Source organism: Miscanthus floridulus, chromosome 13 (genome assembly GCF_019320115.1).
Source record: "Miscanthus floridulus cultivar M001 chromosome 13, ASM1932011v1, whole genome shotgun sequence".
Classification (NCBI taxonomy): domain Eukaryota; kingdom Viridiplantae; phylum Streptophyta; class Magnoliopsida; order Poales; family Poaceae; genus Miscanthus; species Miscanthus floridulus.
This window is the reverse complement of record NC_089592.1, coordinates 51,400,253-51,419,256: the sequence shown is the minus strand read 5'-3', so window position 1 is coordinate 51,419,256 and position 19,004 is coordinate 51,400,253.

Here is a 19,004-nt window from a genome sequence, read left to right as displayed (position 1 = left end):
ACTTTAGATATTTCCACCATGGAAGAAAAATACTTAACCGAGGAAGCCATAGAAGGAATTGCTAGACAAAACAAACTCAATCATGCAACCCACTCCGTGACTATTTCAGATCCAAAGAAAAACTGGAGATCAATCTGATGCAAGCCATACTAGAAAACAAGACTTGACACTAGACCAAGAACAAGATCAGAACACAACGAACACTAAGACGCGACGAGGGACGACAGTTCAATAAAGCAAACTGAAATTAAAAAATTGCAAAGGCACAGCGGGGCTATAGGACTAGAGATATGTGATAGTGTATATTTTTTTGGCTTTTTGTGGACTATAGGTAAAACAAAAATAGTAGCAATCTAAAGGGAAAAACAAAATTATACCTAATGGACAACAAGGTCTCTGATACCATTTGATGTAGACTAGGTCCGATCTTCCGAATGGTATGATAGCGTCGATTGGTGGAGACTCGACATTCACGATCTAGGCTTCGAACCAAGATTGATTCGGACCCCCGCAACCATTACACCACTGCTCCGTTGGTTATCAACCACGCGAACACGATTGACCTCGCCAAGAAGGCTTTCCTGCAAGCGAATCAAGAACACAAGCAAGAACGAGATAAATAAAATCTGAAATTGCAAATAAATATGAGGCTTATGATAATGAAAAAGAGTTCAAGTCTTTATTCAAAATGACTAATCGCCACAGGCGAACAAGATCAAGAACTGGGGGCCCTGGTTCACAGCAAGCAGCCTTGGCGGCATAGTTGCAGCAAAACGATAGTCTGTTTCAAGAGGAAATCAAGAACTAAATAAAACCCAAACCCTAAGGAGAGCGACGGCTGCTATTTATAGTCTTGGGCGTCACCCCCTAGATGCGCCCCCTAATGGGCCCAAACACGATACACTGGTCCAACGGACCAAAAGACAGTGTCAGCAGCACCCTAGCAGATTCTTGACACTAAATTGTTTCGACGATTCCTATTGATTCTGAAGGTCTTTTGATGTGAAACCACTTGGATTGGCTTCCTTATCAAATTGGCTTTCCAACCATATGTGGATCATCGAAAACGGAGTCCAGATGTAGCCTGGGTGACCAATTTAAGGCAGACTGGTCCTAGAACCCGAGACAGACTCGAACTTGAGTTGCTTTGGGCCTCCACCTCGGGGACTCAAACCGAATTAGCCTCGGACCTCCTTCTTGACTTAGACACCCTTGTTGGACTCCTACCCCTCCATACCATGTGCCAAACATGGTCATATACATGGGTGTCATGTCCTCATCATGCTCCCCTTCTTGATGAAAAGCCGTCCTCGGCATCGATTGTGATTGAAACTGATCCTGCATAACATAAAGGAGAACGGGGTTGCAAAAACAAAGGGAACTGAAATAATTGTGAGAAGGAACAGTGACCATGTTTCCAAGTTTGTAGCATGTCATCTCGCATAAAAATTTCAGCAAGCATGTAGACTCCATGATCCGAATACACACGATGTATGTCAACACTATCCTGCAAAAGATTAGAACTAACCAAAGACAATGTAGGAATAGATGATCTAGCAGACATAGGTAGCAACCAACAATGCTCCCCTTCTTGGAAGTGAACTTGTTTCTTTGAGGAACATGAAAAAATATTTATATTATTATGGCTACCCTCTAAACGATCATAATCTTTATACAACAAAAGGAGAATTCATATTACTACGAATGTATACTCGATGTATCATATATTGTCCCTTGTTGTTTTATTTGCCAATAACATGATATATATGTTTAGAAAACCAAGGCAAATCAACATATTTAAATAGGCTCTCCTCCAAACAATCTAGGTTACATAAAACATCAAATTCAATGTAACTCAAAGTATGTAAAGAAGACAACAGTTTGAACTCATCAGTTTTAAGTAGCAATATGAATAACATATTTATTTTCAGCACAAGTGACTGGTTCTAAAACATGTAAAACTGAGGCATCATCAACCAAATCATCTTTATCACAAGGAACTTCAAGCAAATTATCATGGGACGAAGATAAATCAAGAGAGGGTTCCACTAACAATTGCTCTATGAAAGCATGGTTTGTGGAAGAATTTAGTACATTAAAACTATTCTCACCTTCCATGAGTGTAGCACCATGGGCATTACCTTTGCTCTCATGTTCAGCAGGAGTAATAGTTGATGGTTCTGAATTGTCACATGAGACTGTGAGCATCTCATTTTCTATCACGTCATCCTCGCTCTTTTGTACATTGTCCTGCAAAAGGTTAGGCATAGCAGGAGGAATAACAAGAGATTGATCTAGTTGATGCACCTCATTATTTGAATTAATTACAAGAGATGGATTAACAAAATTTTCTCTCATAAGATCTTTCATATCATTCCAAGTTTGAGATTTATCAGAAGGATCTAAAGACTCCCACCAAGATAAAGCAGAATGTCGCAAAACACTAGATGCATTTTTACCTTCCTCCTTGCACACATAAAGCGAATAGCAAATATGTTATCTATGGCAATTTCCCACTCTATGTACTCATCAGCACATATACCATCATAAGTCGGCAGATATGAACAACCTATCATTGTTAGAATCAAACAAGAAAACACACAAGTATGTATTTTCCTATGAACTACTATAGGATGAGGACAAGGAAAAACAAGGCGCTTAACTCTCAAGCGTCTTATCACGGTCTTACAAGTGTTCTTACCAAAGCAACAGGCGATGCAATCGGTCGGTGACTATGATACCGTTGTAGCTTGAGTGTGACAGTTGCAAGGCGAACCTATACTTGTTTAGAAGAAAGTGGAGCTTAGACAGGCACAATATAGTAGCAAGGAATAGCAATAATTTAATTCAGAAATTACAAGATTGAAAAGTAGTCCCAAGCTAGTCTATGTCGCTGGCCTAAACTCGTCCTGAACCTAGTTCAAGCAAGCAATACAATACAACTCAGCACAAGGACTCAAAAGGATGCAAGCACTTCTGAAATTTTTTTTCACTTTTCTTTGTCTTTCCTTCTTTATTTTTTTCTCTCTTTTTTTAGGTGCGGCTTTTTTTCCTTCTTTTGGTTTTTGCACCTCTTTGCCTTTTTCTTTGTTTTATGTTTTTTATCTCATAAAAGTGCCACACATAAGAGATTAGACTTTAGATATTTTACCATGGAAGAAAAATACTTAACCGAGGAAGCCATAGAAGGAATTGCTAGACAAAACAAACTCAATCATGCAACCCACTCCATGACTATTTCAGATCCAAAGAAAAACTGGAGATCAATCTGATGCAAGCCACACTAGGAAACAAGACTTGACACTAGACCAAGAACAAGATCAGAACACAACGAACAGTAAGACGCGGCGAGGGACGATAGTTCAATAATAGCAAACTGAAATTAAAAAAATGCAAAGGCACAGCGGGGCTATAGGACTAGAGATATGTGATAGTGTATATTTTTTTGGCTTTTTGTGGACTATAGGTAAAACAAAAATAGTAGCAATCTAAAGGGAAAAACAAAATTATTCCTAACGGGCAACAAGGTCTCTGATACCACTTGATGTAGACTAGGCCCGATCTTCCGAAAGGTATGATAGCGTCGATTGGTGGAGACTCATCGTTCACAATCTAGGCTTCGAACCAAGACTGATTCGGACCCCCGCAATCAGTTACACCACTGCTCCGTTGGTTATCAACCACTGCGAACGCGGTTGACCTCGCCAAGAAGGCTTTCCTGCAATTGAATCGAGAACACAAGCAAGAACGAGTTAAATGCAATCTGAAATTGCAAATAAATATGAGGCTTATGAAATCAAGAAGGAGTTCAAGTCTTTATTCAAAAGGACTAATCGCCACAGGCGAACAAGATCAAGAACTGGGGCCCTGGTTCACAGCAAGCGGCCTGGGCGGCGACAGTTGCAGCAAAATGATGTCTGTTTCACGAGAAAATCAAGAACTAAACAAAACCCAAATCCTAAGGAGAGCAAAGGCTGCTATTTATAGAGTCTTGGGCGTCACCCCCCTGGACACGCCCCCTAATGGGCCCAAACACGATAAACGGTCCAACGGACCAAAAGACGTGTCACAGCACCCTGGCAGATTCTGGACGCCTACTTGTTTCAACGATTCCCGTTGATTCCGAAGGTCTTTTGACATGAAACTAATTGGGTTGGCTTCCTTATCAAATTAGCTTTCCATCCATATGTGGATCATCGAAAACGGAGTCCGGATGCGTCCTGGGTGACCAGTTTAAGGCAGACTGGTCCTAGAGCCGAGACAGACTCGAACTTGAGTTGCTTTGGGCCTCCACCTCGGGGACTCAAACCGAATTAGCCTCGGACCTCCTTCTTGACTTGGACACCCTTGCTGGCCTCCTACTCCTCCATACCATGTGCCAAACATGGTCATATGCATGGGTGTCATGTCCTTATCATCCTCCCCTTCTTGACGAAAAGCCGTCCTCGGCGTCGATTATGCTTGAAAACTGATCCTGCACAACATAAAGGAGAACGGGGTTGCAAAAACAAAGGGAACTGAAATTATGAAGGAACGTGACCATATTTCTAAGTTTGTAGCATGTCATCTCGCATAAAAATTTCAGCAAGCATGTAGACTCCATGATCCGAATACACACGATGTATGTCAACATTATCCTGCAAAAGATTAGAACTAACCAAAGACAATGCAGAAATAGATGATCTAGCAGACATAGGTAGCAACCAACAATGCTCCCCTTCTTGGAAGTGAACTTGTTTCTTTGAGGAATATGAAAAAATATTTATATTATTGTGGCTACCCTCTAAACGATCATAATCTTGTACAACAAAAGGAGAATTCATATTACTACGAATGTATACTCGATGTATCATATATTGTCCCTTGTTGTTATATTTGCCAATAACATGATATATATGTTTAGAAAACCAAGGCAAATCAACATATTTAAATAGGCTCTCCTCCAAACAATCTAGGTTACATAAAACATTAAATTCAATGTAACCCAAGTATGTAAAGAAGACAACAGTTTGAACTCATCAGTTTTAGTAGCAATATGAATAACATATTTATTTTCAGCACAAGTGACTGGTTCCAAAACATGTAAAACTGAGGCATCATCAACCAATTCATCTTTATCATAAGGAACTTCAAGCAAATTATCATAGGACGAAGATAAATCAAGAGAGGGTTCCACTAACAATTGCTCTATGAAAGCATGGTTTGTGGAAGAATTTAGTACATTAAAACTATTCTTACCTTCCTGTGAGTGTAGCACCATGGACATTACCTTTGCTCTCATGTTCAGCAGGGAGTAATAGTTGATGGTTCTGAATTGTCACATGAGACTGTGAGCATCTTATTTTCTATCACGTCATCCTCGCTCTTTTGTACATTGTCCTACAAAAGGTTAGGCATAGCTGGAGGAATAACAAGAGATTGATCTAGTTGATGCACCTCATTATTTGAATTAATTACAAGAGATGGATTAATAAAATTTTCTCTCATAAGATCTTTCATATCATTCCAAGTTTGAGGTTTATCAGAAGGATCTAAAGACTCCCACCAAGATAAAGCAGAATGTCGCAAAACACTAGATGCATTTTTTACCTTCCTCCTTGACACACATAAAGCGAGAAGCAAATATGTTATCTATGGCAATTTCCCACTCCATGTACTCATCAGCACCTATACCATCATAAGTCGGTGGATATGAACAACCTATCATTGTTAGAATCAAACAAGAAAACACACAAGTATGTATTTTTCTATGAACTACTATAGGATGTGGACAAGGAAAAACAAGGCACTCAACTCTCAAGCGTCTTATCACGGTCTTACAAGTGTTCTTACCAAAGCAACAGGCGATGCAATCGATCGAGTGACTGTGATACCGTTGTAGCTTGAGTGTGACAGTTGCAAGGCGAACCTATACTTGTTTAGAAGAAAGTGGAGCTTAGACAGGCACAATATAGTAGCAAGGAATAGCAATAATTTAATTCAGAAATTACAAGATTGAAAAGTAGTCCCAAGCTAGTCTATGTCGCTGGCCTAAACTCGTCCTTGAACCTAGTTCAAGCAAGCAATACAATACAACTCAGCACAAGGACTCAAAAGGATGCAAGCACTTCTGAAAAATTTTTCACTTTCTTTGTCTTTCCTTCTTTATTTTTTTCTCTCTTTTTTTAGGTGCGGCTTTTTTTTCCTTCTTTTGGTTTTTGCACCTCTTTGCCTTTTTCTTTGTTTTATGTTTTTTATCTCACAATAGTGCCACACATAAGAGATTAGACTTTAGATATTTTACCATGGAAGAAAAATACTTAACCGAGGAAGTCCATAGAAGGAATTGCTAGACAAAACAAACTCAATCATGCAACCCACTCCATGACTATTTAGATCCAAAGAAAAACTAGGAGATCAATCTGATGCAAGCCACACTAGGAAACAAGACTTGACACTAGACCAAGAACAAGATCAGAACACAACGAACACTAAGACGCGGCGAGGGACGACAGTTCAATAAAGCAAACTGAAATTAAAAAAATTGCAAAGGCACAAGCGGGGCTATAGGACTAGAGATATGTGATAGTGTATATTTTTTTGGCTTTTTGTGGACTTATAGGTAAAATAAAAATAGTAGCAATCTAAAGGGGAAAAACAAAGTTATACCTAACGGGCAACAAGGTCTCTGATACCACTTGATGTAGACTAGGCCCGATCTTCCGAAAGGTATGATAGCGTCAATTGGTGGAGACTCGACGTTCACGATCTAGGCTTCGAACCAAGACTTGATTCGGACCCCCGCAACCGTTACACCACTGCTCGTTGGTTATCAACCACACGAACGCGATTGACCTCGCCGAGAAGGCTTTCCTGCAAGCGAATCGAGAACACAAGCAAGAACGGATGAACGCAATCTAAAATTGCAAATAAATATGAGGCTTATGAAATCAAGAAGGAGTTCAAGTCTTTATTCAAAAGGACTAATCGCCACAGGCGAACAAGATCAAGAACTGGGGCCCTGGTTCACAGCAAGCGGCCTGGGCGGCGACAGTTGCAGCAAAACGATGTCTGTTTCACGAGGAAATCAAGAACTAAACAAAACCCAAATCCTAAGGAGAGCGAAGGCTGCTATTTATAGAGTCTTGGGCGTCACCCCCCTGGACACGCCCCCTAATGGGCCCAAACACGATAAACGGTCCAACGGACCAAAAGACGTGTCACAGCACCCTGGCAGATTCTGGACGCCTACTTGTTTCGACGATTCCCGTTGATTCCGAAGGTCTTTTGACATGAAACTAATTGGGTTGGCTTCCTTATCAAATTAGCTTTCCATCCATATGTGGATTGTCGAAAACAGAGTCCGGATGTGTCCTGGGTGACCAGTTTAAGGTAGACTAGTCCTGGAACCCGTGATAGACTCGAACTTGAGTTGCTTTGAGCCTCCACCTCGGGGACTCAAACCAAATTAGCCTCGAACCTCCTTCTTGACTTGGACACCCTTGCTGACCTCCTACCCCTCCATACCATGTGCCAAATATGGTCATATGCATGGGTGTCATGTCCTCATCATCCTCCCCTTCTTAACGAAAAGCCGTCCTCAGCGTCGATTAGTGCTTGAAACTGATCCTGCACAACATAAAGGAGCACGTGGTTGCAAAAAACAAAGGGAACTGAAATAATTGTGAGAAGGAACATGACCATGTTTCCAAGTTTGTATCATGTCATCTCGCATAAAAATTTCAGCAAGCATGTAGACTCCATGATCCGAATACACACGATGTATGTCAACACTGTCCTGCAAAAGATTAGAACTAACCAAAGACAATGCAGGAATAGATGATCTAGCAGACATAGGTAGCAACCAACAATGCTCCCCTTCTTGGAAGTGAACTTGTTTCTTTGAGGAATATGAAAAAATATTTATATTATTGTGGCTACCCTCTAAACGATCATAATCTTGTACAACAAAAGGAGAATTCATATTACTACGAATGTATACTCGATGTATCATATATTGTCCCTTGTTGTTATATTTGCCAATAACATGATATATATGTTTAGAAAACCAAGGCAAATCAACATATTTCAATAGGCTCTCCTCCAAACAATCTAGGTTACATAAAACATTAAATTCAATGTAACCCAAAGTATGTAAAGAAGACAACAGTTTGAACTCATCAGTTTTAGTAGCAATATGAATAACATATTTATTTTCAGCACAAGTGACTGGTGCCAAAACATGTAAAACTGAGGCATCATCAACCAATTTATCTTTATCACAAGGAACTTCAAGCAAATTATCATAGGACGAAGATAAATTAAGAGAGGGTTCCACTAACAATTGCTCTATGAAAGCATGGTTTGTGGAAGAATTTAGTACATTAAAACTATTCTACCTTCCGTGAGTGTAGCACCATGGGCATTACCTTTGCTCTCATGTTCAGCAGGAGTAATAGTTGATGGTTCTGAATTGTCACATGAGACTGTGAGCATCTCATTTTCTATCACGTCATCCTCGCTCTTTTGTACATTGTCCTACAAAAGGTTAGGCATAGCATGGAGGAATAACAAGAGATTGATCTAGTTGATGCACCTCATTATTTGAATTAATTACAAGAGATGGATTAATAAAATTTTCTCTCATAAGATCTTTCATATCATTCCAAGTTTGAGGTTTATCAGAAGGATCTAAAGACTCCCACCAAGATAAAGCAGAATGTCGCAAAACACTAGATGCATTTTTTACCTTCCTCCTTGACACACATAAAGCGAGTAGCAAATATGTTATCTATGGCAATTTCCCACTCCATGTACTCATCAGCACCTATACCATCATAAGTCGGTGGATATGAACAACCTATCATTGTTAGAATCAAACAAGAAAACACACAAGTATGTATTTTTCCTATGAACTACTATAGGATGTGGACAAGGAAAAACAAGGCACTCAACTCTCAAGCGTCTTATCACGGTCTTACAAGTGTTCTTACCAAAGCAACAGGCGATGCAATCGATCGATGACTGTGATACCGTTGTAGCTTGAGTGTGACAGTTGCAAGGCGAACCTATACTTGTTTAGAAGAAAGTGGAGCTTAGACAGGCACAATATAGTAGCAAGGAATAGCAATAATTTAATTCAGAAATTACAAGATTGAAAAGTAGTCCCAAGCTAGTCTATGTCGCTGGCCTAAACTCGTCCTGAACCTAGTTCAAGCAAGCAATACAATACAACTCAGCACAAGGACTCAAAAGGATGCAAGCACTTCTGAAAATTTTTTTCACTTTCTTTTTCTTTCCTTCTTTATTTTTTTCTCTCTTTTTTTAGGTGCGGCTTTTTTTCCTTCTTTTGGTTTTTGCACCTCTTTGCCTTTTTTCTTTGTTTTATGTTTTTTTATCTCACAAAAGTGCCGCACATAAGAGATTAGACTTTAGATATTTTTACCTATGGAAGAAAAATACTTAACCGAGGAAGCCGTAGAAGGAATTGCTAGACAAAACAAACTCAATCATGCAACCCACTCCGTGACTATTTCAGATCCAAAGAAAAACTGGAGATCAATCTGATGCAAGCCACACTAGGAAACAAGACTTGACACTAGACCAAGAACAAGATCAGAACACAACGAACACTAAGACGCGGCGAGGGACGACAGTTCAATAAAGCAAACTGAAATTAAAAAAATTGCAAAGGCACAGCGGGGCTATAGGACTAGAGATATGTGATAGTGTATATTTTTTTGGCTTTTTGTGGACTATAGGTAAAACAAAAATAGTAGCAATCTAAAGGGCAAAAACAAAATTATACCTAACGGGCAACAAGGTCTCTGATACCACTTGATGTAGACTAGGCCCGATCTTCCGAAAGGTATGATAGCGTCAATTGGTGGAGACTCGAATGTTCATGATCTAGGCTTCGAACCAAGACTGATTCAGACCCCCGCAACCGTTATACCACTGCTTCAGTTGGTTATCAACCACGCGACCGCGATTGACCTCGCCAAGAAGGCTTTCCTGCAAGCGAATCGAGAACACAAGCAAGAACGAGATAAATGCAATCTGAAATTACAAATAAATATGAGGCTTATGATAATGAGAAAGAGTTCAAGTCTTTATTCAAAAGGACTAATCGCCACAGGCGAACAAGATCAAGAACTTGGGGCCCTGGTTCACAGCAAGCAGCCTTGGCGGCACAGTTGCAGCAAAACGATATCTGTTTCACGAGGAAATCAAGAACTAAACTAAACCCAAATCCTATGGAGAGCGATGGCTGCTATTTATAGTCTTGGGCGTCACCCCCCTAGACACGCCCCCTAATGGGCCCAAACACGATACACGGTCCAACTGGACCAAAAGACGATGTCGCAGCACCCTAGCAGATTCTGGACACTAACTTGTTTTGACGATTCCCGTTGATTTCGAAGGTCTTTTGATGTGAAACCACTTGGATTGGCTTCCTTATCAAATTAGCTTTCCAACCATATGTGGATCGTCGAAAACAGAGTCCGGACGTGTCCTGGGTGACCAGTTTAAGGTAGACTGGTCCTGTAACCCGTGATAGACTCGAACTTGAGTTGCTTTGAGCCTCCACCTCGGGGACTCAAATCGAATTAGCCTCGGACCTCCTTCTTGACTTGGACACCCTTGCTAACCTCCTACCCCTCTATACCATGTGCCAAATATGGTCATATGCATGGGTGTCATGTCCTCATCATCCTCCCCTTCTTGACGAAAGCCGTCCTCAGCGTCGATTGTGTTTGAAACTGATCCTGCACAACATAAAGGAGCACGTGGTTGCAAAAAACAAAGGGAACTGAAATAATTGTGAGAAGGAACATGACCATGTTTCCAAGTTTGTATCATGTCATCTCGCATAAAAATTTCAGCAAGCATGTAGACTCCATGATCCGAATACACACGATGTATGTCAACACTGTCCTGCAAAAGATTAGAACTAACCAAAGACAATGCAGGAATAGATGATCTAGCAGACATAGGTAGCAACCAACAATGCTCCCCTTCTTGGAAGTGAACTTGTTTCTTTAAGGAATATGAAAAAATATTTATATTATTATGGCTACCCTCTAAACGATCATAATCTTGTACAATAAAAGGAGAATTCATATTACTACGAATGTATACTCGATGTATCATATATTGTCCCTTGTTGTTATATTTGCTAATAACATGATATGTATGTTTAGAAAACCAAGGCAAATCAACATATTTAAATAGGCTCTCTGCCAAACAATCTATGTTACAAAAAACATCAAATTCAATGTAACCCAAAGTATGTAAAGAAGACAACAGTTTGAACTCATCAGTTTTAGTAGCAATATGAATAACATATTTATTTTTAGCACAAGTGACTGGTTCCAAAACATGTAAAACTAAGGCATCATCAACCAATTCATCTTTATCACAAGGAACTTCAAGCAAATTATCACGGGACGAAGATAAATCAAGAGAGGGTTCCACTAACAATTGCTCTATGAAAACATGGTTTGTGGAAGAATTTAGTACACTAAAACTATTCTCACCTTCTATGAGTGTAGCACCATGGGCATTACCTTTGCTCTCATGTTCAGCAGGAATAATAGTTGATGGTTCTGAATTGTCACATGAGACTGTGAGCATCTCATTTTCTATCACGTCATCCTCGCTCATTTGTACATTGTCCTGCAAAAGGTTAGGCATAGCAGAAGGAATAACAAGAGATTGATCTAGTTGATGCACCTCATTATTTGAATTAATTATAAGAGATGGATTACCAAAATTTTCTCTCATAAGATCTTTCATATCATTCCAAGTTTGAGATTTATCAGAAGGATCTAAAGACTCCCACCAAGATAAAGCAGAATGTCGTAAAACACTAGATGCATTTTTGCCTTCCTCCTTGCACACATAAAGCGAGTAGCAAATATGTTATCTATGGCAATTTCCACTCCATGTACTCATCAGCACATATACCATCATAAGTCGGCAGATATGAACAACCTATCATTGTTAGAATCAAATAAGAAAACACACAAGTATGTATTTTCCTATGAACTACTATAGGATGAGGACAAGGAAAAACAAGGCGCTTAACTCTCAAGCGTCTTATCACGGTCTTACAAGTGTTCTTACCAAAGCAACAGGCGATGCAATCGGTCGGTGACTGTGATATCGTTGTAGCTTGAGTGTGATAGTTGCAAGGCGAACCTATACTTGTTTAGAAGAAAGTGGAGCTTAGACAGGCACAATATAGTAGCAAGGAATAGCAATAATTTAATTCAGAAATTACAAGATTGAAAAGTAGTCCCAAGCTAGTCTATGTCGCTGGCCTAAACTCGTCCTGAACCTAGTTCAAGCAAGCAATACAATACAACTCAGCATAAGACTCAAAAGGATGCAAGCACTTCTGAAATTTTTTTCATTTTCTTTGTCTTTCCTTCTTTATTTTTTTTCTCTCTTTTTTTAGGTGTGGCTTTTTTCCTTCTTTTGGTTTTTGCACCTCTTTGCCTTTTTCTTTGTTTTATGTTTTTTTATCTCATAAAAGTGCCGCACATAAGAGATTAGACTTTAGATATTTTTACCATGGAAGAAAAATACTTAACCGAGGAAGCCATAGAAGGAATTGCTAGACAAAACAAACTCAATCATGCAACCCACTCCATGACTATTTCAGATCCAAAGAAAAACTGAAGATCAATCTGATGCAAGCCACACTAGGAAACAAGACTTGACACTAGACCAAGAACAAGATCAGAACACAACGAACAGTAAGACGCAGCGAGGGACGACAGTTCAATAATGCAAACAGAAATTAAAAAAATGCAAAGGCACAGCGGGGCTATAGGACTAGAGATATGTGATAGTGTATATTTTTTTGGCTTTTTATGGACTATAGGTAAAACAAAAATAGTAGCAATCTAAAGGGAAAAACAAAATTATTCCTAACGGGCAACAAGGTCTTTGATACCACTTGATGTAGACTAGGCCTGATCTTCCGAAAGGTATGATAGCATCGATTGGTGGAGACTCGTCGTTCACAATCTAGGCTTTGAACCAAGATTGATTCGGACCCCGCAATCGTTACACCACTGCTCAGTTGGTTATCAACCATGCGAACGCGGTTGACCTCACCAAGAAGGCTTTCCTGCAATCAAATTGAGAACACAAGCAAGAACGAGATAAATGTAATCTGAAATTACAAATAAATATGAGGCTTATGATAATGAGAAAGAGTTCAAGTGTTTATTCGAAAGGACTAATCGCCATAGGCGAACAAGATCAAGAACTAGGGCCCTGGTTCACAGCAAGCAGCCTTGGCGGCACAGTTGCAGCAAAACGATGTCTGTTTCACGAGGAAATCAAGAACTAAACTAAACCCAAATCCTAAGGAGAGTGATGGCTGCTATTTATAGTCTTGGGCGTCACCCCCCTGGACGCGCCCCCTAATGGGCCCCCCAAACACGATACACAGTCCAACGGACCAAAAGACGGTGTCGCAGCACCCTAGCAGATTCTAGACACTAACTTGTTTCAACGATTTCCATTGATTCTGAAGGTCTTTTGATGTGAAACCACTTAGATTGGCTTCCTTATCAAATTAGCTTTCCAACCATATGTGGATCGTCTAAAACGGAGTCTGAATGTGTCCTGGGTGACCAGTTTAAGGCAGACTGGTCCTGGAACCCGTGATAGACTCGAACTTGAGTTGCTTTGAGCCTCCACCTCGGGGACTCAAACTGAATTAGCCTCGGACCTCCTTCTTGACTTGGACACCCTTGCTGACCTCCTACCCCTCCATACCATGTGCCAAATATGGTCATATGCATGGGTGTCATGTCCTCATCATCCTTCCCTTCTTGACGAAAAGCCGTCCTCGGCGTCGATTGTGCTTAAAACTGATCCTGCACAACATAAAGGAGAACATGGTTGCAAAAACAAAGGGAACTGAAATAATTGTGAGAAGGAACGTGACCATGTTTCCAAGTTTGTATCATGTCATCTCGTATAAAAATTTCAGCAAGCATGTAGACTCCATGATCCGAATACACACGATGTATGTCAACACTGTCCTGCAAAAGATTAGAACTAACCAAAGACAATGCAGGAATAGATGATCTAGCAGACATAGATAGCAACCAACAATGCTCCCCTTCTTGGAAGTGAACTTGTTTCTTTGAGGAACATAAAAAAATATTTATATTATTATGGCTACCCTCTAAACGATCATAATCTTGTACAATAAAAGGAGAATTCATATTACTACGAATGTATACTCGATGTATCATATATTGTCCCTTATTGTTATATTTGCTAATAACATGATATGTATGTTTAGAAAACCAAGGCAAATCAACATATTTAAATAGGCTCTCCTCCAAACAATCTATGTTACAAAAAACATCAAATTCAATGTAACCCAAAGTATGTAAAGAAGACAATAGTTTAAACTCATCAGTTTTAGTAGCAATATGAATAACATATTTATTTTCAGCACAAGTGACTGGTTCCAAAACATGCAAAACTGAGGCATCATCAACCAATTCATCTTTATCACAAGGAACTTCAAGCAAATTATCACGGGACGAAGATAAATCAAGAGAGGGTTCCACTAACAATTGCTCTATGAAAGCATGGTTTGTGGAAGAATTTAGTACATTAAAACTATTCTCACCTTCCATGAGTGTAGCACCATGGGCATTACCTTTGCTCTCATGTTTAGCAGGAGTAATAGTTGATGGTTCTGAATTGTCACATGATGTGGCAGAACCTCCTAAGTTATAGAGCCCACATGCACCTGTCACTGTCCGACGACCTTTGACATTTATGCATATGTTTCCAATAACTTAAAAAGACTGTCGGGTGTCCTCGGGGAACCCCGAATCATCCACGATTTCCGAGTAGGATCACGTTACAGAGTCATTGCAGTATTACAACATTTATTCAAATATCAAAACCAGAGTAAAATCAGTGGAAGTCTTACAATAACATAGTTTACAAACAGTTGTTTCAAACCTTACAAACTAAGTTCCATAATTATTACAAACCATAGTAGTGGTAGAGTGGCATAACTAACATATACTTAACACACAAAATAAACATCCTGCCCAAGGATCACACATTTAATTCTCATCGTCAGAACGAATGATAGTCATGCAGCACGATCCAAAACAGATCTGCTCATGAGGCTCACCTGCAACAAGGGGTCAACGAACCCTGAGTACAAAGGTACTCAACAAGACTTAACCGAAATCTTAACTGATAAACTCAGTAATGCAGGCTCAAGGATTCAAGGTATAGCTTTAACAATGATCAAAGTTCTTTTGCGTAAAAGCTCTTTTAACAACATTCTTTATATAGAAAACTTCTCGAGAATTATATACAAAGCTGACACGATCCGCACTGAGATCATGAAACTTCATATTCAGCACCTTCACAAGCCTTATTCCAGTTCCGGTTATTAATTCTACGATGATGAACAGTGAGTTGAGTCTCCATAACCGAGGAGCAACGACGATTTGAACCGATTAACACCCAGCTGGGAATTCCAGACCACACGACATATGCAGGTCCCTGACCTCATATACCAACCTACCCTCGGATCCTCTAAAACAAGAACGGGTCCGCGCCACCCGAGAACACAGTACTCCACCATTCCAGCCCATGGCCACGTGGGTACACGCTATTCCCGCCATCTCTCCACTCCCAGTGCGCGAGTAGCCATTCTCGTAATAGAATTGCCAAGTTCAGGCTTACCGGAGTATGTGGTTAGTACTACAAATTCTCACCTCATGCAATTCAACAACGGACGTGCCTTAATCGACACAAGCGGAAAGAACCCGCTCACAAGACCTCCATGTCTTGTGGCTCACACTCACCGAGTCCGCCCGGTCTAGATTTATTACTCCACATTCCCATATCACATGTTAACATAGTTAACCAGTGTTCCATTTGTAACTTGCGGGTGGCAGGTAGTCACCCGACTTTCATCGTTCTACGCATAGCTAAGCAAGACTAGGCATATACGAGTTTAAAACTGGTAATATGGTAAATATGGAATAACAAGGGTGGTAATGCACCAATTAGGCTTTTACTTAACTCCTAATCACTTAATGCAGTAACAGAAAGCAAAAGCGAAATTAATTTGTAAAATACAAGGTAGGGTTGTATGCATCCGGGGCTTGCCTTCGTTGACGGAAAAGTCCGATTCCTGCGACGTTACACAAGTATTCGACCCGACCTCAACAGACGGATTAACCTCTTCAACAGCTTGATTAACTACCACGTTTTCACCTTCGTTCACTATACGTAATAACAATGCCATGTTCAATATGATGCGGAATTCGAAACATGATGCTCGATGAGGGATGAAAAATTAATAATTTGAATACAACTTTCCTTCGCGGTACAGTTACAAGTCAAACAAACTAATTCTTTTTCATAAACACATACATCAACTGCCAAGGATCATTAACATCAAATGACCCAAGGTCATCACTCAATCCAAAATTCCAAACAAAACCTAAATCACTAAAGGTTACTATTTGCTTTTATGAATTAATTATTTAATTCAAAATTATGAAATAAATCAACTTATTCTAATTGAGCTCAAAATTTTAGTACATGTTCATTACATGTTAACTAAGTGGCAAAACAAATTTCATAATTTTTGGATAAATAAATAAGCCTAGAAAAATCCTGGAAATCCATTTATGAATAAATTGAGCAATTTTTATCACATTTAAAACTTACTGAAAAACACTATTTCATATTTTTCTTAAATACTATACATCTCAGAGAAGTCACACAAAACTTTTCATAATTTTTGGAGCTATAAATAAATCTATACAAAAATAACAAAAACAGATACTATTCATTCAAATCTGAAAATAGAAAAATCCATTTGAACGCTGAGTCACTGACATCGGACCCCACCTGTCATCATCTACCTCCCGCGTGTTGACTACGACGGCGACGGCGCTGACCGGCGCAAACTCACCGACGGTGAGTCCAAAGGCGACGGTCAAGGTACCAAAATGACCACATCATCACGGCGCATCGACTGAAGGCACTAGCTAGACGAATTACTACGAGTTACGAACTTGGCGTCGGCCATGGCGGATGCGGTGGCACGGCAGTGCTACGCCGGCGAAACGAAGCCAAAAACAGGGAAACAGAGGGCATGGGAAGGTCCAGTAGCTCACCACGAACACGTTCAAGCAAGAATTAAGGCCGAAGAAGCAACGGTGAAGCGGGGCGGCGTTCACAGCGATCACGGCGGTGCGAGCAATCGCGACGGCGGTGTTCCAGTGGCTGTGGTGGACAAAACGAGCAATCAACAAGATATTAAGCACCACGGCATCACGGAGAAGCTGAAACAATGCTTCCCGAGATCAGAAGCTCACCGTAGAGTACTGGCCACGACGGCGCTCACTCGACGGGGACTCTGCCGGCCGCGAGGAAGAAGAGCGTGGTCAGCGAGTTCCCGGCGAAATCAGCCAACCACAATTGGCTGGGTGGATGCGCAAGAGAAAGACGGAACTGGAACGGCCTTTACCAAGACGACCACGGCGCTAGGGAGACGGTGCGGGCTCGCCGGAGCTATGGCGGTGGCGTCGGGAAAACAGAGCAAGAGAACGGGGCCAACGGCGACGGCCTGGGCTAAATAGAGCAGCTCAGAAGCGCAAGGAAGCTACGCTGTGGCCTTCACCGCACCAGTGCGACGCCAAAGACGGCCACGACCGCGCCTGGAAGCAAACCGAAGGTCGCCACCGGTGTAGCTTTGAGCGGTGAGTACTGTTCATCGTATTTACAAAATTGCCCTCCAGTTTGAAACTCAAATTACTCCCAAATTTTTGCAACAACTCAAAAATCTCCAAAAATAAAAGTTGTTCAAAATCAAAAGTTCTACAACTTTGCTTTTATAACCATCTCCTAATTCGGTCTAGATTTTGAAATGAACTTTTGAATTTGAATAGGAAAATTTACCGAATTACGCCTTTTTGATTTACTCAAAAATTTTCTAAACAACTTGAAAAACTCCAAAAACAAACTTTGTATAACTTGCCAAGCTCTACACTTTTGCTTTTGGGCCCAACCCCAAAATATGCTTAGATTTTGAAATGGATTTTCAGGGTAGGGTTTACATGTTGAAACGCGGGGTTTTCTCGAAAAATTCAAAACCCAGGCAAACTTTGAACTTGAGTCAAACAATACAATTCAACACTCATTACACAAATGTAAACTTGTTTTAGTAAATGCACATCAAAGTTTTCACCAAATGCCAAATGCTTTGCAATGCATATGATGACATGTCAGATTTTAACATTTAAACACCCGAGGTGTTACAATCCTTCCCCCTAAAAGAAATCTCGCCCCGAGATTCAAAGTCATAGGGTAAGTAATGGAAAAGGAAATGTGTCGCAAGAACACATACAAACTCTGTCCATAAAACAGCTAAGGTTATTTTTTACAAAACACAACATGTACTACCGAGCTCAACTAGCATTACTCGATTCTATATTGACGCTAAAAATTCGGGAAACTTTTCTAACAAGTAATCTTCTGATTCCCAAGTAGCTTCCTCTTCTGAATGTTGATTCCATTGTATTTTATAGAACTTGATTGTCCGTCTTTGAGTAACACGATCTTTCTGATCTAACACTCGGATAGGATATTCGGAATAAGTTAAATCCGGTTCTAGTTCCATTCCTTCAACTTCAACATTTTGTTCAGGCACTCGGAGACACTTCTTCAATTGAGAAACATGGAACACATCATGCACAGCTGCAAGATGTTCAGGTAATTTCAAACGATATGCTACTTTTCCATACCTCTCTAAAATTTGATAGGGTCCAATATATCGGGGTGCCAACTTTCCTTTAACACCAAAACGGTTAACTCCCTTCATTGGTGATACTTTCAGATATACAAAATCTCCTTTGTTAAATACCAATGGTCTCCGTCGTCTATCCGCATAACTCTTTTGGCGGGACTGAGCTATCTTCAAATTACTCTGTATTTGCCTAACT